The 24,379-nt window shown below is 44.0% G+C and overlaps 1 protein-coding gene across 4 annotated transcripts in view; it reads right to left on the bottom strand.

The window, feature by feature from the left end:
- Ston2 (stonin 2) overlaps window positions 1–24,379 on the bottom strand; it is a 149,708-nt gene that overhangs the window by 52,251 nt on the left and 73,078 nt on the right. The window contains exon 1 of one of the 4 annotated variants that reach the window (XM_060387995.1): window positions 2,016–2,195. The exons of the other annotated variants lie outside the window; for them this stretch is intronic. The gene's annotated coding sequence lies outside the window, so the exon portion shown is untranslated. Of the gene's footprint in view, window positions 1–2,015; window positions 2,196–24,379 lie in introns of those variants that run through there. 4 annotated transcript variants of the gene reach the window in all.

Genomic DNA, 24,379 nt, shown 5'->3' on the forward strand with positions numbered 1-24,379 from the left:
TTACAATACCAAGAGTGCGAAACACAACAGAATAATAGAAGATAGTAAGTCACCATGAAGATGTCTCAGAAACGCCAAATTAAGCAAGGACTGCATCCAATTTGTTTCAAGACAAGAAGCCTAGGTCTTTAGGGCATTGATGGGAGGAGTCATCAACTATTCTCTTCCAAAATGTATTCAGTCACAGAATCCCAGATCTGGGAGTGAGACAAGTTTGACAGGGAGGGTAATATAATTTTTTCCAAAACCTGAAAATGCTCATGGAGCCAGAATGTCTCTCAATGTCATGCACGGCGCGGGATGGCTTGGTACAAGTCTATTTGCTCTCTGTCATATTTGGACAGTCACAGATTTAAACCTGGAGTTTCCAGGTAAAACCACCACCTCACAATATTTCTCACCACTTGCTTTCAATCAAAACAAGTGCCTCTCTTGGATCAAAAGACAAAGAGCTGGCTGACTGGAAGGCTGGCAGTTACTCTCAGCTTTTAATTAGTCAAGGGGAAGCCACATGGATAAGGAAGCAAACATCTGCCATTATCACCCCAGGAACACCGATAATGACAATGAAGGCAAGAGGGACTTCGTACAGACTGAAGAGGCTTTTTAACGGAGCTCGCCTCCCCCTCCCTTCTCACAGATCAACCTTATGCTCAACTGCTCTCCGGGGCCCATTTGTTTTGTTTTAGCTGTTCATTGCTGCTCGAAAACCTGGGTATGGGCCCCTTATACAGAATCCTGCCCGGTGCTGCCTGCACCAAAATGCCAAAGACTGATGCATCGGAACGACACCTGGGCACGCGCCAGACATCCACATGTATCACTCAGGGTTCCCTGAGCAATTACTACCGTAGTTTCCGTCCTGCTTGTTTCTCAGCTCAGCATCTTCCCACTTTAATGTAATGATGAGATAATTCCTCAGGGCTGTTGAAAGAATAGCGAGCCTTGAATATGCGATATAGTTGTGATCCAATTAAGTTTACCTTCCCTTTATCTTGCCTTTAATACACTGTTCTTTTGTTATTGTTTGCTTCTCCCAGGTATTAAAGTTGAGGTTGGACCAAGAACCATAGGCAGCAGTTGTATCCCTTCACGTGCCAGTGCATTCTATGGCTGGCTTTCAGCCTGCTAACAATGCACTACTTGACTGCTCAGAATGACTCTCTCACCCTCAGCCTTGAGAGAGAGAGAGACAGACAGAGAGAGAGAGAGAGAGAGAGGAGCCCTTGGCCTGAGTGCCACACAAGAAACCTGCTTCCCAGCTTCCTCCGTTTGCCTGGCGACCCTCCCCTCAAAGAATCCTCAGCATACCGTACAAAGACCTTAGTTTTCTCCCTTAAATATCACAGGAAGCACACATCAAACACCAGACCCTTTTCTTCCTGGAGCGTTGCCAATTTAATCTAATACTTCCATGCTCACATAAATTTAATTAAACTCACTTATCTTTTAAGGCTCCCCCCCCCAAACACCACCTCTTGTCCACCTCTCCACGTTAAAGCCTTTTAAAATGGGATTTTCTATTTGCTTTTCAGACAAAATGTCATGCTGGTTTACTTTAAAGCCATAGTAATAGTCAGATGTACACTTCAATTAGTTAGTGGGGCTCATGTATTAAAATGCCCACAAGCCCTTAGTATTGTCTCCCCCCCCCAAAAAAAAAAAAAAACAACTTATCTGATTATTTGGTGAGCAATTTGCACGGGAGGAAAGTGTGGTGAAGTGAAAGTGGGGAGGTGGGGGTGAGATTTGGCGGGGAAGATCTCTCCAAGGCCAAAAGGGTAAGTCATACCAATCAGAAGTCATGAGCGTGTTACCTTTTGCTTTAAGCCAGGCTATCAGGTTACCAGTTCTAATAAACCGTGCCTGAAAAAGAAATTTCTTTGTCTCAGGACCCCTGAAAACTAACCAGACAGAACACCTCTCGGAAACTCTACCTCCACACAATGGAGCAGGAAAGCCAGCACCACAACAAACAAGGTCCAGGAAGAGACCCCATTGCAGGTAGCCCTTACCACTGTGAGCAGAGTCTCCCTGGGAGCCCTGGCCTGGGCTCCGGGTCCTCCCGGTTCAAGGAGGTGGTGGTGAGGGGTCCTGGTGGTGGGTGCGGGTGGAGGTGTGCTCCGTGCATGCTTCAACAGGACTCCCGGTTGTCTGCCTGCCTGTCTGCCCGTCAGCCACTCAGTCCTCTTGTCTGGGTGGGAAGGGCCAGGATGGGGGGGGGAGTGCAGGTTACTCACTGGCCTTCCCAGGCAGACACACCCAGGAGGAGGGAGAGGCAAGGCAGACTGGGAGATTCTTCTGAGGCAAGGCCTGAGAGCTCTTTCTGATTCCTTTTGTTATTACTTCCTGAACTCTGAGCTAAGTCAGCCTGAGCCTGGGTGCAGAAGGGAGGCAAATAACGCTTGGTGATTAGATTGTAAGAATGCAATGCAAAGGTTGCCTAAGCATATACCTTCAGACTGAACCCCTCCTCCCCCATATTTCAACAGGCTGTGTTTAGCTTTCCTGAATCAACAGGAAAGTGAATGGTTACCCTGGGGCAGAAGCTGCAAGAGCCTGGAGACAAGAGAACCAGAACGTACTTCTAAACTAACCTGTGGACTCAATTTTAGAGAAACGGAATACTGAGCTGTCTCCCTCAGTCTATGGACTATTTTGTATAAGATGCACATTACTGAGACAGAAATCTGGGAAGGGAAATGCTGGAAATGGAGCCACACGGTAAATGCAAGAACTGTTGGTAGCCTTGTGGGTGGACTCTGAAAAGAAGCCTTTCTCAGATGAAGGAACCATACTGTGACATGTCTGTTAGGGTACTTGTGTGTGTGTGTGTGTGTGTGTGTGCATGCAGAAACAAAAACAGCCTTGGGAACTCAAAGGAGATGAAGGTGAACACAAGGGAACTGGCCTTGGTAGTTTCCACAGGCCAGATGCTTGCCACTCTTAGGAAAGAGGCATACTTTTTCCGTCATGTATGAGTACACTGAGAGCTCACGGTCAGCTAGCTGCTGAGTAGAGAGCCCAGAATTTGAACCCAGATTTGCCAGGATCAAGACCTCATACTGTCCCAGAACACCAGGGGACATGTCTGCACCACATTAAACAAAACCCTTTCACATTGCCCAAGACCAAGACACCGTTTCTCAAATCAGTATAGCTTTTCTTTTCCAGAACTGACATTTTCATGAGATAGAAGTCTGTGGGGCAGCTGGGCGTGATGGTGCACACCTGTAGTCCCAGCACTCAGGGAGGCAGAGGCAGGCGGATCTCTATGAGTTTGAGGCCAGCCTGATCTACAAAGAGAGTCCAGAAGAGTCAAAGCTACACAGAGAAACCCAGTCTGAAAAAGCTACACCAAACCAAACCAAACAAACAAACAAACAAACAAAACAACAACAAAAAAGAAGTCTGTTGGGGCAAAAGTGAAAAAAAAAAGTAGTATCTTTGCTGTAGCTTCTTAAAGCCTATAAAAAGGTAAACCCAGGCATGGTGACCCACAGCACAGTGCTTGAACTCACAGCACTCTCTGAGGCAGAGGGATGACCACCAATTTGATGCTTGCCTACTGAGACCTTATCTTAATGAAAAAGTAAACCCGATAGGTGTGGTGATACCAGCTTTTAATTCCACGTTGAGTCAGGCTAATCTTAAGACCAGGCTGGCCTATATAGTGAGTTCCAGATGAGTCTACACAGTGAGACCCTGTCTCAAAACAAAAGGGGTGGGAAGAGAGGGCTGAGCAGTGAAGAGGGAGTGCTGCTCTTGCAGAGGACTTGACTTTAGCTCCCAGAACCCCTGGCTCTATAATTCCAGCTCAAGGGGACCCAACAACGGCTTCTGGCCTCCAACGGCACCTGCACACTTATGGTACATATTTGTACTGATACACAGAACCAACACTAAACCTTAGGAAATTATTTAAAACAAATTTTAAAAGCATCTGTGCCAAGCTTGGTAATACTAGTTTCAATTCACATGATTTTCTTTTTTTCATGGTGGTTAAACACAGTAAAATGTAATTGATGGTCAAAGTATAAAACCTGAAGAGAGCCCAGTGGTGGTGGTGGCGCATGCCTTCAATCCCTGCATTTGAAAGAGGCAGGCCAATCTCTGTGAGTCCGAGGCCAGCCTGGTCTATAGAGCAAGTTCCAGGACAGCCAGGGCTACACACACACACACACACACACACACACACCGACACAAGCTGTCTTGAAAAAGAAAATTTAAAAAGCTAAACCACATTGTGGATCTTCAGGCCTGGGGTCTGTGCTTATCCCTTCTCAAAGGGGCTTGGTTTTTGTTTTTCTCAGTGAGAGGAGATGGTCTCAATGAAGCAAACACTGTTATGGAAATGAGTTATCATACTTTTCCTTTTCAAAGACTATTTTTACATTAAAAAAATCTATTATGAAAGCTTTCAAGTGGTATGTGAGAGTATAAAATAAAAAGTGACTTCCATGTTATTCCCCAAACCCAGCCCCTTCCTCAGAAGAAAGCACCACTAGCAATACCTTATGTTTCTGGCCACAATGAATGCACTTTTTAAAATAACATACCCAGGCTAAAGTATACCCCTGATGTGCTCTTCGGCACTTATTTTTTTTTTTTAAACTTAATGATATAGGAGAGTATTTTCCATATCAGCATACTGAACTGCTATTAGCACATTAGAGTCAAGAAAAATAGAGGTAGGTCGGGGCTGCGGTGGACGCTCAGCGGAAGAGCACTTGCCTGGCAGGCACAGGAGCCCAGAGTTTGATCCCCAGCACTGGGAAGAGGGAAGCAAAAGCAAAAGAGGAGTCTAACATGGGGGTTTACTGCATTATAAAACAGTCCTCCAGGGGCTGGAGGGGGCGCTCAGGGGTTAACAGCCTTCAACGCCCACCTGCCGGCTCACAACTGTAACTCAGGTTCCAGGAGATCAGACATGTTCTTATATCTTCTAAGGGGCCCTGGGCATGCAAGTGGTGCGCACACACACACACACACACACACACACACAGGCAAAACAGCCATATACATAACATGTCTTTTTTTTTAATTAAAAGTATGTTTTATGTGCGTCATGGTAAGCTTCCACTGTAGCCCTAGGTATGTGTGTGTTGGGGGCGAGGGGAGTTTGGGAAAGCAAAGTGCTAGCACAGTGGTTCTCAACCTGTGGCTCATGGCCCCTTTGGGAGTCGAACAGGGGCCGCCTAAGACCATCAGAAAACAGATATTTACGTTAGGATTCATAACCGTAGCATAAGTGCAGTTTATGAAGTAGCAACAAAACAATAATTTTGTGGTTGGGGTCACTATAATATGAGGAACTGTAGAAAGGGTCGCAGCATTAGGGAAGTTGGGAACCACTGCTCTAAGAACCTATTTCACCACAAAGTAAAGATCTAGCAATGGTGGCAACTGCACTGTAAACCAACACTCGCTGAGCACTCAACATGTGCTTGCTGCTTTTCACAGTTCTTGTTATGGACTGACTCAGCCCTTTCTCTCTAGAACCCTGTGAAACAGAGGCTGGTGTTAGCCCATTTTATAGAAAGAACCCCATTGTGTGCAGCTAGTGTGTGGGAAGGACACAGGAAATGCCTGATCTTGCCACAAGGTGCTTTTTAAGTAGGATTATGATCTCATTTGCCCAGAGGAACACTGTTGTAAAGGTTTTGTGCAAAGATCTCAGCTCGCCTTTCTATAAATTCTAAACACGGGCAATAAAATCTGTTTTTGCATTACCATTATTAGTAGTAGTTTATTAAACTTCAGGGCTCGAGAGATGGCTCAGTAGTTAAGAATGAACTAGGCAGTGATGGTGCACATCTTCAATCCCAGCTATTGGGAGGCAGAGGCAGGACGATATCTGTGAGTTTGAGACAGAGCTCTGTAGGCCAGCTTGGTCTACAGAGCGAGTTCCAGGACAGCCAGGGCTACATAGGAAAAAAAAAAAAAAAAGTAAATCCTGCTCTTCTAGATGACCTTAGTTCAATTGCCAGTATCCATATCAGGCAGCTTACAATTGACACTCCATAATTCTATCTCAAGGGCAACCTGACCCCTCTTCAGGCACTGCATTCATGCTCTGTACTCTGCACCTGCCCACAGACACATGATTTAAAAAAAAAATTAAAAATTATATTTTGTTTACTCTGTGTGTGTGTGTGTGTGTGTGTGTGTGTGTCATGGTTCATGTGGAGAAGTCTAAGGACAATTTGTGGGAGTCAGCTGTCTCCTTCTACCATGTGGATCCAAGGGATCTAATTCAGATCAAGACTGGCAGCAAGTGGCCTTACCGCCTGAGCCATCTTGATAAATGATCTCCTACAACAGGAAGTGAAAGTGCCTCAAACAGTCTCTCCTTTTCAAAATCCTTTAAATGTTTTTCTTTCACAATTTCATTCATATGTGAGGTACCTGTTTATATTCACTGCATTATCCTCCTTTATCTCCCTCCCACCAATACTTTCTTTTTCCCAACAAGTCCCTCTCTTACTTTCATGTTTTGGTGTGTGTGTGTGTGTGTGTGTGTGTGTGTGTGTGTGTGTGTGTGGTGTACCGCTGAATATAATTGGAGTCACTTGGACAAGCAAGTAAGGGGTTGTTTACTTGAGTGGGAGTGACTTGTTTGTGGCTACACCACTGTGGAAGATGACTTGCTTTCCTCAGCAACCATTAACTGTCTACAGCAGCTCAGGGAGGGGTGAGGCCTCTTGACTACTCCCCTTCCATCCAGCGGGCCCAAACTTGTGCAACCACCACTGTTGCTCTGAGTCTGTGGGTGTAAGGGCCATACCATGTCCAGAAAACAGCATTTTACAGCACGCCTTGCCATTCTCTGACTCTTCCATCCCCTCTGCCCTCTCTTCTGGACTGTTTCCAGCACCGTGGAGGAGCTGATATGGATGTCATGTTTAGACAGTCCCTCTTTTACTACTGAGATAATGTTTAATAGGTTGTCTGAGTCTTCTCTAAGCATACATCCTTTCTAAGCAATGAAGCCATTCTAAAGTGATTATGCATCTGAACCCATTGTTACACACGAGACTAACATAGACTGCATGCAAGCATAATGTATCATAAGTATGATGCCAATATGCAACTTAGAGTAAGCAATAATGCATTTAACTGTTATTCATGATCTTTCCTGTCCACCTCTTACAATTTTTATTTTATTTTGAGACAGGTTTCTGGCTGTCCTGGAATTCTCTCTGTAGACCAGGGTGGCCTCAGACTCACAAGTATTTGCCTGCCTCTGCCTCCCAAGTGCTGGGATTAAAGGTGAGTGCCACCACAGCCAACTTACCTATTACAGTTTTAAAGGTCATTTGTGGAATGATTTTATTGACTCATTCTTAGAAAAAAAAATGTACAGGAATACTATGACTCAACGCCTTATTTTCTCAATAGGTATTCCTATCCAAAAAACAAACAAACAAACAAACAAACAAATAAAAACAAAACAGAGAACCTCAGTATCAGCTCACTGAATATTATCCTCCCAGTGTAACTTTGGAAGCATCTTGGTGGCTTAAGGCTTAAACTCTTGAATTGCCCCATTTCTCTCCACACCTTCCCAAGCAAGGGAAGCCTTGTCATTGAAGTGACAGAGTGAGAGAGGAAGAGCAGTTACATTCCTGCAAGGTGGCTACAATTGAGTAAATGCTGTATATTTCCCTCGAAGACTGGGAGTAAAAAAAAAAAAAATAACCCCTTCTCACCCTCACTTCGACCCCACTACTTTCAGCAGGGCTACCACACACCGGGAGCTCAGCAGCTGAGTTATTTGCTCCCTCCTCCCATATCCTCTCCTCTGATTTGGAGGAGTCCTCATGTCCAGTGGGATCACCACTAAGGAGGGCTTGCTGTTTCTTATTCTCAATTACACGGAGCAGTCACCGGCCATCTGGAAAAAGGCCATCGTCAGGGGTAGGTGACGCAGTCGTTCACTGAACTAGGCAGCGTTAAAAAGACAGAACTGCTTGCTTTCGCTGCTCTAGGCTCAGTGGGGGGAAAAGAAACAGCGAGTGTACGCTGGTGTTGAAGGCAGCATTTGAACTGTTGCCTGTGCTCCAATGAGTCATCGTTGGGTGTTGCAGATTCCTGGTCTCTGGAGAGAGGGTAATCTCAGGTGCTTGATGGTCTGTGATGGAAGATTAGCTGGAAGACATTTGTGAAACACTTTGCGTCCTGCAGAGGACTGACCTAGTGCTGAGGCTTGGCCTTCACGACTGCTGTGTAGGGGACAGTGGAGTACAGTCATTGCTGTCAGAGAAGAATTAAGTGGCTTCTCTTGTTCTCGTCCATTCTCCTCCTAACTCATGCTCTTTTTGGCTGTTATTCAAGAAAGGGGCCTCTACTAGCAGGTGGGAAGAATTCAGTAAAAAAAAAAAGGGGGGGGGAGCAGACAAGATTATTTCCATGTGGATACAGACCTTTCCCTCCATTCCTTTTTTATTTTGTTTTGTTTTCTGAGATAGGGTTTCTCTGTGAAACAGCCCATGCTGTCTTGGGCTTCACTTTGTAGATCAGGCCTTAAACTCACAGAGATCCACCTTCCTCTGCCTCCCCGAGTGCTGGGATTAAAGGAGTGCCTGGTTTCAAATTACTTTTTAAAAGGATATTTGCAAAATAAATTTTCCTCATTAGATTATGGAAAATTTCAAACATATATAAAAGTGGAGAAAAAGGTATAAACAAACTTTCATGTTCATGACCTTAATGATTCAAAAATTAAGGTGTAATTAGGACCCAGCTGGAGCTATGGTTCAGCAAAGGGTCCCTGTGTTGTTCCTGTACTGAAGGCTCAGTCCTGGGGGCACTGGGAGGTAGTGGACTCTTTAACAGATGGGACCTAGTAGGAGGTCATAAGCTCATTTGAAGACTGTGGGACCCTTACCCATTTTCTTCTTCATTTGTGTTCTGCAGCCATGAGGTAGGTGATTTTACTCTTCCACGGCCTCCCACTAGGATGTACAGAGCCAATTGGTCATGGAGACTATTGTGGTTTGAGAAATGTCTCTTAGAGGCTCATGCAGGTTTTGAGGTTATGAAACTTTGAGCACATGGATTCTTGCAGGAGGATGTATGTCAGTGGAGAGGGAGATTTTAGGGTTTGTGGCCTCAACCTGCTTCTAGTTCGCTCTTTGTGTGGCCGGGATGTCATTTCTCAGCTTCCTCTTCCTGCCACCTGCTGCCATAATCCCCTGTCAGGGATTGCCCCTCTCAAAACATAAGCCAAAATACACAAACTCTTCTTTAAGTTGCCAGAGGCCGTGGTGCTTTGTCACAGCAACAAAAAGGAACTGACACAAACAGGAACTTCTAAAACTGAGCCAAGGTGAATACTGTCTCTTTGTAAGCTGATAATCTCAGGTATTTATCTATAGTAACAGAAAGATGACTAGCACATTTCTACAGTGAACTGAACTGTGTCCTTTAAACAACAGGCTAGTACCCTCTCGGCCCTCCAGAACCTTAAATGGAAATGGGGACTTTACAGAGGTGAATCAGGATGAGTCACAATAGATTGGGGAAAGGGGGACCAGAATCTAATCAGTGTTTTCCTTGTAAGAAGTGCAATGCTATCTAGGCAAGAGGGTGGCGTGAAATGGGTGAAGAGACTGGAGTTGTGTTACTTCAAACCAAGGAGTGTTCCAGATTGTCGGAAGTCACTTGATACCCCAAACCATGCTGAGTTTGGATTTCTAGAACTGCAAACAAATAAATCCCCACTGTGTTAAGACACCTAGTGTGTGATGATTAGTTACAGCATCTCTGGGAAACAAGACAGCCCGAGAACTCAGACCCAAAGATAGATCAGTCTGATAACTGCGGCTTAAACTGCTCAGTGAGGAGGAGGGATGGGGTGCGGGCTGTGGGGAGAGATCCCAGATGGGAGAATGTGAATCAGCTCAAACCTGCCTTACAGCAGCAAGGCCCATAGTCAACTCTTCAAAGCTGCACAAGCACCAACAGGTCAGGCCGCTTTACCTGAAAGGCAGGTGGGCAGAAGCTACACAACCAGTTGGCACAGACATGCCCTGATGGGAATGTTCTTTGTGCAGTTAGACAGCTTTCATCCTCTCAGGTGGGGAAATGGGAAATATGAACAGGAGTCAGGCATGGTGGGAGGGGTATCTTATCCCAGACCTCCTTCACTTCCTCCTTACTGCCTCTTGGGTGGCATCTGTGGCCTAAAGGAGACATGTGTACTGAAGCAAGATGCTGTGTTATCTAACTGTGCAAAAGGTCAGGGTTTCTCTGTATAGCCCTAGCTGTCCTGGAACTCAGTCTGTATCCCAGGTTGGCCTTGAACTTACACACACACACAGATTTTGTTTTAAAGCACTGGCTATGAAGGGGGGCCAGTGCCCATCTTCAACCTTCTCCTCACCCACAGTGAATTCTAATCGGCGGTCATTAGCACATGATTTCGTTAGCATTTCATCGACAGCTAATTATCTCAGGTGTGGTGCATTTATTTCCCCAGCTTAGCTCCTTCAGAGAGGGAGTTACTTTCCTTTTCACTGCCTGTCAGCACTGACTCCAGTGCCTGCCCAAGACTGGGGGTTGAATTTGAACTTCTCCTTGAATTTGGGATCTACTATTCATTCCCCTAAAACAGTGGTTCTCAGCCTTCCTAATGCTGCCACACTTTACCACAGTTCCTCATTTATGTGTGTGTGTGTGTGTGTGTGTGTGTGTGGTGTGAGAGTGTATGTGTGATGTGTGTCGAGTGTATGTGTGTTGTGTGAGTGTGTGCATGTGTTTGTAAAAAGCTAGCCTTTCTCGATGGTTTCTAGGACTGATTGCGCTGGGATTGACACTGACACTCTGGGTACCTGCCAGTAGCATATATTCTAGTCCCATGTACCTTTGGAAATGCGCACATGGATGTCATGTGTCACACTGTGCTGAGATGTGTGTGTGTGTGTGTGTGTGTGTGTGTGTGTGTGTGTGTGTGAAGGCATGTGTTACTCATTTTTTTTTTCTGCTTTTTAAAACCAAAGTCCCATTTTGTAATTGAGGCTGGTTCAGAACTTGCTTTATAAGCAAGACTGGCCTCGAACATGCAATTCTCCTCTCCAGCCTCTTGAATTCTGGAATCTCAGAAGTGAGCCACTATGCCCAGCTTGTGCTAACATCTTTATTCTCTGCTCTCTTATTCATTCTACTTATCCACTCACAGCAGTCCTAATCCTATGTCCCTGGCTGGGAAAATGCCCAGAATAGGCAGAGCCTATTCCAGGGCCGGTTGCCATGTTTGAGTGATGCCATCTGACTCCACAGGACCACAGACAATCTTAGGAGGGAGGGGAGAGAGCCACAGAACCAGTGACAGCATAAGTGAGGCTCTGAGCCATTCTTCTCCCATACCCTCATGCACCATCCACGGTGCTAGCAATGAATTCCAATCTAAAACCCCAAAGTCACTCTACAGTGAGATTGTCTCAATACTTAAATCCAGCCATGGGGCAGTGGGAAAGAAAAGAAGCACAAGGAAACTGCTTGACTAGCACTAACAGCCACATTTTCCTTCCTCTCCACACAGAACAGCTAGGTGAAGTCGGCGCCATGGAAACCAAACAAAAGACTACCAGAATGCTGCACATCCTAGCCTAACTTCTGCCACTACAGGAAGGGCAAGTGCCCCCATACCACAACTGTTTAACAGCTTAGCAAAGGCTTGGCCTGTCCTCTCTGAGGGCCACTGATTTTTATTCTCTATCAAAACAGCAGACGTTCTCTTAAGGCCGGGAGTCAACATTAAATGGACCATAAATGGTTTTCACCCCTCAGAACAGGCAACTGGACTTGTCCCAACCACATGACCTGGCAAAGCAAAGCAAAGCTCCTGACAATGCTGAGAACCATCGCTGGGAGGCTGGTGGAAAGGGTGGCCTTCAGTGGGCTGCTGACACGGGCCTGAGGCACATTTAAGGACCAGCTCCTTTCCCCAGACACTGCAAGGGATGGGGTTACCCACCCAGCACCACCCAGAAACAAACGGGGGCATGCAGCTTGTTTTGCAGGTTTGGGGTGATTCACATTCACGCTAAAAATGAGCAAGATTCCTAAAACCTCCATGGTTTTATATTCGTAAGAAAATCCTGTCTTTAAACATAGAGATGAAAACTGTTCTTTTGGCTTGTTTAGCACTCTTTAAGATCTCTTTTGCAGACAGAAATTTCAAGGAAATGTCACTGTTACTCAAACATTAAAAACATTTTAGGTTGGGTGTGGTGGCGTATACCTGTAATTCCAGCACTCAGGGATGCAGAGGCAGGTGGATCTCTGTGAGTTTGAAGCCAGCCTGGTCTACAAAGGAAGTCCAGGACAGCCAAGTTTACACAGAGAAACCCTGTCTGGAAAAGAAAACAAAAAATCTTACTGTAGAGTTCTCAAGATTGTGTGGCCATCATATCAGTCCTAACTGAGGTCCTGTTTTTTTCTTTACAGAATTAAGTTAACAAGCAGACTGTGGAACTGAAAATTTTTTAGCCATTTTCAAATGCGGTGTAAGTTAACATGAAAAAAGACTGAATTTATTCTTTACTGATTTCAGATAGGGCTCTGATAATGGTAACTATAGGGAGACAATTATTTTATTGGATGAGCTAATGTCCTTAAGGCACACTTATTGTATCAATCATTATCCTAAGACCTGTAAATATACTTTTCTGTCACTCTCCATGTGATAGGTAACTTTTACTATCATGTTGATGAGATTTAGAATCACCATGGAAACTCCCATCTGGACTTTTCTATGAAGCTGTTTCCAGAAAGGATTAAAAGAGCAAGGAGCACCCATCCTGAGTGTGGGTGGTCCAGTATCCAACACAGAAATGGCAATAAGCAGAACACCAGCACTTATCCTCTGTACTACAGATACAAGGTGACCAGCTCCTACAGGCTTCCACCTGTGTGACTTCTCCTAAACCAGATTCCCAAAACTGAGTGAAAAACCTTTTCCTCCTCACCCCTTCTTCCTTCAACTCTTATTTCTTTTGTTTTTTCATGACAAGGTTTCTCTATGTAGCCCTGGCTGTTCTGAAATTTACTATGTAGACCAGCCTGACCTCAAACTCAGATCTGCCTGCCTCCTGGGTGCTGGAATAAAAGGCATTTAAGTTCCTTTTTTTCTGGTTATTTTATCAATGGTACAAGATAATCACATACTTCATAACAACCTCATGACATTTTTATTTATCTTGTTCTAATTTTGCATATTAAAAAACACATAAATCTTAGAGATATGTGTTTCATGAGGTCAAACAACTTACAGAGAAGCAAAGGCAATATTCAAGCCAGGCAGTTGGTGCTTGTATGGCCCTTAGCTCACTGCAACACTGTATGAACTTGGAACAGGGCACTCCCAGAGAGTTAGGTATTACAGGTATGGACCCCTGAGAACACGGGCTGCACTTGTAACGTTGGCAGGTCACTGCTTCATGCTTCTGCTGATGAGTTCGGATTTCATTACACGGAGCTACTTGGCATCAACATGACTTTCTAATTCTTGGCAGATTCTATAGTTCTATTTCATGTTTGTCAGGAAGTTCTATGTCATTCAAAAGTCTGAAGGAGAAATCACTGTCATTATAGGTGACATTCAGATTTCTGTCTGAAGAGAAGGTTTGTTTCTGAGTACCTGTTCTGAAACTACTGCCTGTCTTCTTGGAACTGGGTGCTTAGAGGTGTCTTCCCCAGTGTTTCTGTCTCAAAGCCAAGAAGCTCATCATCTGTCTGACGCTACAGAGCACCTGCCTCTCATAAGAATCTTAGTTAAAATGGGAGTCAAGGCTCCAGTGTGTCAGTGGGACCAGAGGGGACCTGAAAATCCAGGTCAGACTCTATAGTTCCTGAGCCATTTCTGGGACACCAAGCGATGTGCCACATTTGATACCCAGTTCCTCTGTGCTGGAGGTACTGAGTCTCAGAAGCATTTTTAAAGAAGTGACCAGGATATGGTGGGGCATGCCTGTAATCCCATCATTTGGAGAGGCAGTGGTAGGTGGATCTCTGTGAGTTCAAGGCCAGCCTGGTCTACAAAGTAAATCCAGGACAGCCAAGGCTACATGGAGTAAGCCTATCTTAAAACAAGAAGAAGAAGAGGAGGAGGAGGAGGAGAAAAAGAGAAGAAGAAGAAGGAAGGAGGAGGAGGAAGAAGAAGAAGAAGAAGAAGAAGAAGAAGAAGAAGAAGAAGAAGAAGAAGAAGAAGGAGAAGAAGAAGAAGAAAAAGAAAGAAGTGAAATATTAGAGTTTTTGTTTTGGTTTTTGTTTGGTTTGGTTTGGTTTTAGTTTTGGTTTTTAGAGACAAGCTTTCTCTGTGTAGCCCTGGCTACCCTGGAACTGTTGTTAGCCCCCGCCTGCCTTAGTACCAGCAGCTATGTCATCACAAACCACTGCCAAATGCCACAGTGTACCCTTCAAAAGGTCCCCACCATCAGTCTGATCTCTTGTTCTCTCACTCTTGCTCTGTCTGTCTCTCTGTCTCTTTCTCTCTCTCATGTGCCTACTCTGAGATGGCCTTTGGCTCACCACCCCCAAAAAAAGCTCTTGCACGAGATCTGTTGTGTGGTGTGATTTTTGCATTAAGCCTGGCCCTGACCTGCCAAGGTACTGAGTCACAAAACCATAACATCTGCAGTCCAGGCTGGTCTCAAACTTAGAGAGCCACCTATCTCAGCCTCCCCAGTGCTGGGATACTCCATCACAGCTGTGAGATGTTAGATTTTTTTTTAAAGACTTCATTTTTTTCTTTCTGAAATATTTTTTCATTTTCTTCATTTCCTTAAATATGAGGCCACAACTCAAGCCCACCACACATGATGAACCTTTCAAAGAAGAGGAAGGAGATAATATGCTAAGTCCAGCCTCTGGCTTTGAAATCACTGGGACTCTTGATCAAGTTCCTGGGAACTCTAGAATAGTGGCTGAAACCCTCTTCTGATAGAATGCTAGGCCTCAAAGGAGCTTTTCACACCATCAATATCTTTCTCTCTAATTCCGTATCTTCTTAGTTCTCAGACAAGCTTATTAACCATGACCCTTTCACACTGTCTCACACATCACAAACACTGTGGCATCTTCCTGAGATATTCAGAGTGATCTGGGTCTGGAGAGATGGACACAAGTATAGCTTCTCCTTCCTTCTCTAGAGAAGAGAGGCTCTAGGCATACAACGGATCTGCTAGTTAACACAGTCAAGTGAAAAATGTATGGCAACCTACCAGGAAGACAGAGGAGGAGCCTAAAGGGCTCCTATGGACCTCAAAGTTGTCATAATATTTTCAACAATGTCTTTTTAATGGTATGTATCTGTGTTTGTCTGTGTGTAGGTGTGTGTGAGCATGTACAGTGCAATTTCAAGGATGGATAAGTGCAATGGGAAAAGGAGGGCAAAGAGGTCAACAGTAAGTATGGCTAGAAGACCCTGCTTAAATGGAGTGGTCTGGGAAGGCTTTCCTAAGGAACAAAAAAATTGGACAAAGAGTATGAAGGTCCCCAAGAACAGCCTTGTAGACAAAGAACACCAGGCAAAAGATCCGTGAACACCAAGGATGGCAGGCATGAGTGCAAGAATACAGAGTGCTGTGGGCAACACAGGGGGAAGGTTGTGATCGGCTGTGATAGAGCTGGCCCCTATCTTGGGACGAAAGTATGCTGTTATGGTATATATTTCTATATATGGTCTTTGGCCTGCTTTTCCGGACATACCCCTAGAACTCTTGTAGAAAAGGGTGCTGGGAAAATCTGCTGTTCTGATGACTGGTCCATGAACCCACTTCTTAACATTTATCTTTTAAATTCCTTGGGTTCCTCTGAGTGATGGGTGAGTTGTTTCTTTGTTTTGTTTTAATGAGGCAATGGTGGATGGTGCCTGCAGAGGAACTGACATGGAGATGGAGATGGAGCATATTCAAACCCTGGAAATCTCACATATGCGACTTAAAATCTCATCCCGAGAATGGAAGCGTGGAACAAAGCTCTGTCCTTGTTTTCAGTGCCTGCTTCAGGAGCACGTGACATATCTCCCAAGGTTACAGGTGGTCAGTCACATGAGCTTGTCTCCTGAAACTTTTCCCCATGCAAATACAGCATTACAACCAAGGACAGACATTCATCCTCAAAACCCCTTGTACTGCCCAAGGTTCATAAGTTCCTGTTTCACATGAAATAAAGGGACCAGCACCATCTATTTCATCAAAGATCTTCTGAGACTTGTCATTTATTCTGAAGGAAAAAGGCTCCGTTCTCCCTGAAGGATTCGCTGTTGAACATCCAGGTTGACTGCCCATCAGGCAGCCATATTAGAACCACCTTGGTCACTGCTGCAGCCTCTCCGCCTGTCCAGCCACCGAGAGCATCTGCTGAGCACCATCATGTCAGTGCTGATCCTCTTTCTCGCAGCACTCTGCCCACTGCAGTGCTCATCTGCAGGAGTGAGTGGCAGGCTATTCCCGGAGCAGCCAAAGACTTGTTCAAGTCAAGCCAGCCCTTGTTGCTGCCTGGCTCGGGTTTTGGAGCTCCTTGCTGCCACCTGGGCTGGGGCTGGCAGCCCAGCTAAGAGAGCAGTAGTGCTTATTTCGGAGAACTCTTTTCTTCTGCACCTCTGGGTGAATCAGTGATCTTCTGGCACAGATCTGTTCTATGTTCCAACCTTCTCAGGCCGGAGACCAGCATTCCTGGGAAAGGTGGAACCTTTGACTTCTTTTCCACCTGGAAGATGACACCACTAAAGACTTTCTGCAGGGAGAAGTTCCCATTTCCAGACATGAAGTGTCTGGGCCTTCTGGAAAAGGTAGAACCACAAGGCAACTCTTGGTAGACTCCTGGAGTGCCTCAGGATGTGGCTGGCAGTCAGGAGAACTAACCATGTGAAGAGAGTTGAAATTCTTAGCTCCATCTCCCAGAACTCTGGGGAGGTAAGGATTAAAGACTGGGTTGATCACCAAAGGCGACTGATGTAATTAACATGCCTATTCAATGAAGCCTCCACAAATGCCCCAAAGGAGATTCCTTGGAGGGGGCATGCCCAGAGAGGACACAAAAGCCTGGTGTTGCTTCCCATGAACGCTGCCCTATCGTCTCTTCCATCTGGTTTTTAACCCTTTATAATAAACTGGCTAATGTCACAGAGTGTTTCCCTAAGTGCCGTGACTGGCCATAGCTAATTAATCAAAATCAAAGCAGAAGTCATAGGAATCCCCAGTGAATGCCTAGTCAGACAGACATGTAGGTGGCACCCTTGTGTTTGACTCCTGATGGAAGAGAAGTTATGAGACTGAGCAACACCCTTAGGTCATTATACTGTTTCCTGAGCCAGAATGGAGTTAAACCATGGAACATTTAGGTGTCTGGTGGACACATTGGTGTTGGTAGCCAGACATCCCCACATAGCTCAGCTCTCAGAGGTGAAGTACTCCATGCTGAGAATTAAATTGGGTTATCTATCACTACAAAGCACTTAATAAATCTAGGCAGATGTCCCAGAGACATCTGTGTGTGACCATGCCTGGCTTGGTCCTTTTCTTTTAACTATGTATATTAAATTCCAGACATTCAGGGCTGCTCATTTCAGCCTGTCCAGTGGTGAGGATTTTATTTTTGGCCATCATAGACTAAGAGGCAAAATGTCAAGAAGCAATGACTTTGGTCTTTAAGCATCAAAAACGGAGCTTTGTGTACAAAGAAAACACCAGTAGACATGCTAACATGTAAGAAGGAAAGGTCATCAAGCCTCAACTATAGACAAAGAACTGCAGGCAACTAAGGGATACTGAAACCGGGAAGAAAGAGTTTTCTTTGGGGAAGAGCACAGCCACTGGTTATCCAGAATCAAATGATCAGCCCTGAAAACATGCCACATGCAAATAAACACTAAGTGAACTGAGCAGCTTATGTTTATGTTTTTAGGATCATGCATGTATGTATGTAACAACAAAGAAAAACAGGCCATGAATTCGAAAGAAGAATGGATGGTTGGGTAGATACGTGGGAGGGTTTGGATGGAGCAAAGGAAGGGGGGATAAAGTAACTATCAAAATCTCAAAAAAATTACCAAACAATTTTTAGCTTTTTTTTTTTTTTTTGGTCTTTCAATAAAATGAAATACTATAACCATACAATAGAACACACCTCAGTAATAGAAAGAATTAGAACATTGATACATTCAAAATAATTATGTTGAGCGAAGGAACTAGGCACAGTGGTAGCCCATCTCATGAGTCCATTCACACAAGACTCAAAAACCATTAATTCATAGTGACAGCAAGTAGAATAGTGGTGTCTGGGGAAGGGGCTAGGGACAGGGAGAACAGAATGGATGATAGCGGATATCGGCTCTACACTGGGTGACGCTCATTATCCTGATTATGAAGATCACTTCATGGCTGCACATGTGTCAAAATGCATCAGACAATAAATAGCCAAAGTCCTTAACGGACGTCCCTTTACCTAGGGAGATGTGTAACACAAATTTCAATAACCTCTGAGACACAGAGGTCTCATGAATATTTGTAGTATCTTTCTGGGCACAGACTTACAACCTACCTTTTAGAATTTGTAGTAGTAAGAAGTGCCAGCCGGAGTTCTGGCTGGCAGAGCACCCACCTCCAACTGGATGCGGGAAACCCTGAAAAGCTGGAGAAGCCGTCTATACTCTGGAGCTCAGCCCTGGTTCCCGTCTGCACTGATGGCGCCAGGAACTATGTTGAGTCCTCAATAGGGAAAACCTTATTTGCTGGTATCGGGGTCTCAACCACATGTTTGCAGTCTACATCCAAAGTCTAAAGGTGACACAGAGCAGATTTATACTTGGGTAGACAGATCCTGGAGAACACCCTGGGGCTGTCTGAATGAGAATTCTGGAGGCCTGTACACATGAGCCAGGCTCTACAGTCGGCATGCATATATGTGAAGGCAATGCGCAGAACAGAGCCACTAGCTCTTCTGAAGAAGAGCTATTTAAATGAGTTATTTAAATATTTTTACACATAAATATATAATCCATAGCACATTGCAGGCTCATCATTAATGAATAATACAACTGATATGATAATCCCAATATTAATTCTGATAGACCAGAGTACAAATCATTGAAATTTACTAAGCCTGAGTTTCTTTCTTTCTTTCTTTCTTTCTTTCTTTCTTTCTTTCTTTCTTTCTTTCTTTCTTTCTGAGATTTTTCTTGTTTTTCTCACAGGCTACACAAAGAATGAATAAAAACAAGTATTTGAAAGCTTTTTAAAAATGACTGTTTCTCACAACACACAGTGATAACCATAACTGCTCTCAGGAGGTCTGATCTGAGTACCTAAGCCAAGTCCATGGTTTTAAACTGAGGACTGGAGACCCGTATCCAAATCAGAGAAGCTGTGTCCCGTTAGCTTCCTCCACTTCACATGATCACCACAGTCATGATCTGAAAACCATTCCCTGTGACAATTCCTTTTAACATAAGGTGAAAACTGTGGATACATTCAAAATAAACATATAGAAAAGGCATATTTGGAACATAAAATATTATTAACTAGTATTTATATTTTAAGGGCTTTTTTTTCTACCTCCGAAAGTCTAGCCCTGAGTTTCACTCCCGGAAAAATCAAATATTGTTCATCTAAGCCATCACTGACAGAAATGGGGCCTCAGAGTGAATTTGGGTTCTTGGCAGCTGCAATTTGGGTTCTTGCAGCAGTGGTAGCAACTGAGTGGGTTTGGGGAACACATGGGCTGACTCCCAGAGCTCCACAGAGCTCTTGAGATTTCTTCTAGACTCTTCTGGGCAATACAAATATGTACACTATGACAAAAAGTTCTGCTAACATCATGTACATTAGGTAAAGCCAAGACACCTCTCCTTTCACTTTTGTACGTGTGTATGCATGTTCCTGTATGTTCACATGCGTGCAGGTGCATGTGCACATGTGTCTGCGTGAGTATGAAGGCCTCAGGAGCTGTCACGTTCATTTTTTTTTTTTTTTGAGAGAAAGTCTCTCATTAGCCTGGAATTTACCAACTCCTACATGCTAAAAATCTTATTTGCTTGTATATGGTCCTCATCTACATCTCTGTTGTTTAACTAGTTTCCTCTGAGAATGAAACATTCCATCTTATAGAGAAGGTCCTCAAGCAGGAAGGTTAACAACTCAAAATGAGTTCAGGAAGTCCCTGAAACTGACCAGATTTAGTAGGCCCCACCCTGCCAAAGTAAACAATAAAGCTGAGACTCTCTCTCAGATAAAGTAAGCTGAGCTGCAAAGAAGACTCAGAGAGACCAGCTGCCTGGAAGAAGCAGAAAGCAGCCAGGCTTCTGAAGCACCTGGAAAGGACACTCTCCAGCCTGCTGAGCTGCCTGCAGGCTGTGCAGTGTTCTTCAGGCTCCCAGCTTCACTAACTCATACTCCTGTAAATAACCCAATAAAACTCATTGGTTTACCAAGTTAGAATTAGGTGGTATCTGTACTTTGATCTGTCATGGAATCACTATTTGGGGTAAGTGGATGGGTGTGTTGCCTTTCTCAGGAAAAGTTTTTATCACACGACAGTGTCCATGCTGTAAAAGTCTAAGGGTGGCACTAGCACTGTGGTCTATGGGTACACAGATCCTGGAAGAGGGGCCGTGGTGTCGAGAGAGAGGATTCTGGAGGCTGGTGTACGGAAGACAGTATCTAAGTCTTGTAAAGGCAGGGGGCAGAGCAGAAGTCAAGCCAGGGTGTGAGAGTGGCTAGTATGGAGGGCAGTAGTGGCTGGCTCGGACAGGACAAAGGACACACATGGTACTTGCTGCTGGCAGTAAACTATACACCTGCTGTACATGGCCCCAAAGCAAGTCAATGGTGAAGCCTTATGTCCTCAGGGTGAGAGCATCATCCTGTTTTAAATGTGGCTTGGGTAGTGATGGAGGCAGGACTGTCATTGGCAAATGTTATTATGTCATTCTGTTTTCACCAGAAATGCACTCTTTCTTAGTTACCAGGACTGAAGGATTAAAGGAGGAGAACAAAGTCCAAGAGTTAAAGGTAAAGATTAACTGGTTGTTTTCAAAGAACAGAAAAGTGAAACAGCCTCTCCTACAGCAGATACTCAGTACAAGGAAGAGTTCATGACTGTGGCTGTGGAGTAGTGGGAAAGGCCCCTTCCATCCCAGCACCCTCTGGGGCAAAGGACTACAATGTGGCAGAAGGGGAAGTGTTAAGTTTCCAGGGACACACTCGGGTGAACACACTCACATGGAAACTAAGGTGCTGCTTGAGTCAGCCCATCCTATGGAGGGAACCTAGCTCTTCTCCCTCCCAGCTCTCTTAGGAGAGCTTGTGATCCCAGTTCTGTAGTGCAATGGCAGTCACCACTGGGTCACAAAGCGTGTTGGGTGAGACCTCCCTTCAGTCACTTGAACTGAAAGGCTAAAAGCAACTGCCCCAATCTGTTACCTGTGGAGCACAATGAAGAGAACCAGCAAGAAGGGGCACAGGGAGGGGAGAGGGAACAGGAAAACTAAGACAAAATAGTGATACAGATGTTTGAAAATGCCATAATATGCAGCAGTGGTGGCACATGCCTTTAGCCCCAGTATTCGGGAGGCAGAGGCAGGTGTATCTCTGTGAGATTGAGTCCAGCCTGGTCTACAGGGTAAGTTCCAGAACAGCCAGGGCTACACAGAGAAATTCTGTCTCAAAAAACCAATAAACAAAAACGGAACAAAAAGGAAGTGTAACCAATTGTTTTGCATAGTAACAAAACTTAGTTACAAACCGGAGTCATTTGAGAATGGAAAGCAGGTAAAAGTTGGAGCCAGGAGGCTAAGAAAGGTTCTCCAGTGCAGAATTTCAACTCATCTTCAAAGATGGAAGATGGTCTGTAGGCTTCCCCACAGGAGGCTCCAGAAGCAGTTAGAAAGACCCAGACCTGCCCCATATGGCATCAGAACCAAAGGAAGTGCAGAATCTAACATATGTTAACTTGGAAGCCAAGAGACTTTCTAGGGCCAAATTATCATGATGTCAAATTTGCCATTACAGGCAAAATAATATATTCTGGGAGTATTGTCACAGTCATTGATCTACTACTTATAACCTTTGTATGAGGGAACTGAAACCTTAAGAAAGATAATCTAATTTTTTGAGGGGGTTTGGGGAAACAACTTTCAGAGAATAATGAAATGAAAGGAGCCAATGAAAGGACTCCCTGGCTAGTCTCTTAGGTTTTATCATGATTTACCAAATGGGTGAGGTATAAAGCTGGTTCTGTTTCTGATATATCCTAAGCAATGCTGGTTTTGTTTGTAAAATGGAGAGATTCTACTAAATAATCACTTTTAAGTTCTTGGCTGGCCTGTAGTTCAATGTGTAGACCAGGCTTGCCTCTACTCACAGCGATCCAGCTGCCCCTGCCTCTGGAATGCAGAGAGTAAAGGCATGTACATTACACCTCACCTAACTGTTAAGCCTGTTCTTATGATACTCAAAGAGGCCAAATGGGAGCCTGGAGTGATAGTACACATGTGTAATCCCAGACTCTGGGAGAACTGCCTTGAGTGCTTCTGTATAGCCCAGGCTACAAAGAAAGACCCTTTTTCTTTTCTTTAAAGGAACCAAATTGGCCAGGGGTTTAATAAAGCCTGTGTTTAATATATGCAAACTCTTGAATCAACCCAGCACCAAAAAACAAAACAAAACACTAACAATCAGTACAATCCAATGTGCAAATAAAAAGACATTTATTTCCAAAGGCATTGATGCTAACTAAATATAATGATAATAATAATAATAATATGATAATAAGAATAATAAATCTGAGAAAGGATTATGTACCAGGTACAATGTTTTGAGAACTTTATATTTATGGGTATTTTATTAAATTTGACATTTTATTAGTTGAAAATTGCTTAGTATACAATTCTTTCTGATGCCTGAGTTTTCTGGATGTTGAATCATTTGTGTGAGAGCTTTAGTGAGCAAGCTGTGATTTCATCTAACCCAATTTTATTATGTTATTTATCTGGAAAGCTACTTAACATGTCAGATGCTATCCATCTCAGGTATATTTGGTCATTCATTCATTCATTCATTCGAAGTTCCTACATTTAAAACCCCCAGGAAAATAATTCAGAGTTATGATCTGAAGAACTAATTTCTAAAGATTTTTTAAATTTTTATTCATGCATATATGTCTCTGTATGAGTGTATAAGCACAGAGACTAGAAAAAGGTATCAGATCCCCTGGTGCTAGAGTTATAAATGATTGTAAGCCTCCTGGCATAGGTACTGAGAACAGAAATCAGGTCCTCTAGAAGAGCAGCAAGTGGTCTTAACCATTGAACCATCTCTTCTGCCCTAGAAGAACTAATTTCTCACTTTCCTTTATTGGCTTACATACTTGGAAATGAAGTATTTTGAAATTAGCTTTCCTTTAGTTTCTCAGTCTGGAGGCAGGTGTATAATGCTGGCAGTGCACCAGGAAGGAAGTATCTCTATGAAAACATCTGTGGGACAGTTTCTTAGTTCCTGGAATATGAAAGGAAGATGATGTCCATGCAAAGAGCCCTCCTTGGCCCAAGACAGGAACATGTACAGCGCTCATGACATGGAACAAAACACAGAGACTGGAATCCCCATTCTGAGGCCAGCTAGATGGGTGTCTCTGACATCTGACATCCACGTGGTACCAAGCACACCCTTTTCACCTCACACACATGCAAATAAAATAAAGGGTGAAAGAGATGCCAATCTGTAGGACCATGCTTCTCACAGAGAAAGAACTTTTTGGGGGAAAACATCTCTTGAATTTCATTTTTATCAGTAGAAGTTTATCATGTGTGTATTGGGAAGGAGAGATTATTCAAGATTAAGAGAAACAAGAACAGTTGCAAAGAAATGGAAGTTTCTGAAGCATACTTGGGGAACCTGTTTGAAATCCTGTCTCTTTTTAAGTTCTTTTGACTCTTCGGTTTTCTCTAACCCAGTCCTACCCCTGTCCTGTGGCTAGTGTAATCCTCTCTCTCTTACTCAGCCACAATATTTTCCACACCTGCTCACATCATTCAAATCTTTAATGGATGCTGATCTTAGACATTGTTTCAAACTCCTTTTGGTTTGTCTGTTTTTGAGACAAGTCTGTGTGTGTGTGTGTGTGTGTGTGTGTGTATGTGTGTGTGTGTGTGTGTGTGTAGCTCTGGTCATCCTGGCTATTTCAAACTTTTGAATATGAGTTTGCCTCCAAAGTCCTTTGTTGTCTGTCCCTACCTTGAGTCTAGGATCCAGCCTGTTACACAGCCACCACTCACATGTAGCTCTTTAAATTTAAATTAATTAAAATAAAAATTAAATGATTCCCCCTAGCCACACCTAAGTGCTCATTAACAGGTTGTAGCCAAAAGCTATTA

This window comes from Meriones unguiculatus, chromosome 7 (assembly GCF_030254825.1).
Source record: "Meriones unguiculatus strain TT.TT164.6M chromosome 7, Bangor_MerUng_6.1, whole genome shotgun sequence".
Taxonomy (NCBI): domain Eukaryota; kingdom Metazoa; phylum Chordata; class Mammalia; order Rodentia; family Muridae; genus Meriones; species Meriones unguiculatus.